Genomic DNA, 2,151 nt, shown 5'->3' with positions numbered 1-2,151 from the left:
GTGCACCCTCCCCCATACTGTTGGCCTCTACTGGGAGTCTATCCACCCACCCCTCATATGTTTCGGCACTGCTGGGAGTCCTCTGCACCCACCACTCATATGTCTGGGCACTGCTGGGAGTCCTCTGCACCCACCCCGATACTGTTGGCCTCTGCTGAAAGTCATATCCACCCACCCCTCATATGTCTGGCCACTGCTGGGAGTCATATCCACCCCCCTCATATGTCTGGGCACTGCTGGGAGAAATCTGCCCCCACCCCCATACTGTTGGCCTCTGCTGGGAGTCATATCTACCCACCCTCATACTGTTGGCCACATGGGGTTGATGGCATGAGTGTGCCTCGTATAAGCATTGTGAGGGTGCCGCACGCGAGCGCGTGAAACACACTGTACCCCAACATTCATGGCGTGTATGCGCATCGTATCACTATTGCAATGATGCCATACGCGAGCGTGTGAAACGCACCCTACCCCAACATTCATGGTGTGTGTGAGCATCGCGTGACATGCACCATACCCCAACATTCATGGCGTGTGTGGGCATTGTTCGGCAGCACATATACTAAAATTGGAACGATACAGAGAAGATTAGCATGGCCCCTGCGCAAGGATGACACACAAATTCGTGAAGCGTACCATATTTTTTAGCTACTGCCAAATATTTAGAACGGGCATGGACTGTTAGACAGAAGTTCCTCGATCACTGAATATGTCTTCTTTGTAAATTATCACTGATCTGGTAAGATAATGTACTAAATGAGTAACTGTACTCTATATGAATTTTATGATGTAGTTACACTATGTTTTTTGAATTATTTGCTTGTATATCAAATTTTAACTAGTTTTATCCTTTTTGTAATATAACTTTTCATGCTTTTATGAGTGAACCGCGAATAAAGCGAATTTGAATTGAATTGATCACTATTGCAGTGGTGCCATATGCAAGCGCTTGAAACGCACCCTACCCCAACATTCATGGCGTGTGAGTGCGGCTCGTATTACTTTTGCAATGGTGCTATACACAAGAGCGTAAGACGCGCGGTTTCTGTGCACCAGGTCGTAGGTGTACAGGACTGGATGACATGGACGATGGAAATCATGGCGTGTACGTCGCGTACCGGGGATGCGGTTCGGGCCGGACTCTGCTTTTACGGACGTTTTGAACTCCCGTAGAAAAAGGGTTGTACGGAGTGTCACAGAGAGACGAATTGTACTTGCTGGGCCAGAAACTGCAGCTTGTTTACGTACGGACATCGCGTAATGCGTGTTCCGGATACAATTCGTACGTATTTTCTTGTCGTACGGTGATCTGCTTTGTATACGAATCGTACTTCATTGTACATACGGGAACGTTTACAGGTACGATTTGTACAGGAAATATGCTCCGTACGGCTATTTGTAAGGAATTTTACCGAATCTGAACCACCCCAATATGTAACTATGTAATGCATATTTTTAATTTAAATATATATTCTATAACTGTTACCAAAAATATGTATTAAAAACAATTTATGAAAACCAGTGGACAACTACTTCTTTTATTTGTCAAAAATGAACATAGCCACCAACTTCTCAATTACAAAAAACATACAAATGATTTATGCTGACTATAATTCAATATTATATGTTTATGTGTAAATATGTACTAAATATGATATGTATCCAAAAATAAAAAGTGTATTATTATTTCTCTGTATGTTATGTTATGTTATGTTAATAGTTTTCTAAAGCGCACAGCTGCCCCAGATCTACACACACAACGATCCAGAGAGTTTAAACCATCGCGACCCTGTCCATAACCTATGCAGAACAGAAAATAAAGGTTTTAATAGCCTTTTGAAAGACGAGCGGGTCCTCCAAGCCCCGTATATGTAGCGGCAGAGAATTCCAAAGCTTGGCGGCTAAAAACGGAAGGACCGCCCTCCAGCCCGGCAGCGTTTGAACCGTGGGACAGACGCCATGTACTGTCCCAGGGTGCGCAACTGTCGCTGAGGGACATATGGACTTAACAGGTCACACAGGAGAGATGGACTGCTCAGTTTTAGGATATTGAAAAATAAAGAAAGAGCTTTAAACTGGATCCGTTTGCCAATCGGAAGCCAGTGTAGCTCTTGAATTGTAGCTCTAACCGAGCAGTGGCGGGGAAGACCT

The 2,151-nt window shown here is 44.4% G+C and overlaps 1 non-coding gene across 1 annotated transcript; it reads left to right on the top strand.

The window, feature by feature from the left end:
- The first annotated feature begins 534 nt into the window (after positions 1–534).
- LOC147730578 (U6 spliceosomal RNA) lies at positions 535–645 on the top strand. Its single transcript, XR_015308793.1, has one exon. It is a non-coding gene; the product is annotated as a U6 spliceosomal RNA (small nuclear RNA).
- The last annotated feature ends 1,506 nt before the right edge of the window (positions 646–2,151 follow it).

Source organism: Lissotriton vulgaris, chromosome 2_1 (assembly GCF_964263255.1).
Source record: "Lissotriton vulgaris chromosome 2_1, aLisVul1.2, whole genome shotgun sequence".
Classification (NCBI taxonomy): Eukaryota; Metazoa; Chordata; class Amphibia; order Caudata; family Salamandridae; genus Lissotriton; species Lissotriton vulgaris.
This window is presented reverse-complemented; position numbering and strand designations above follow the sequence as displayed.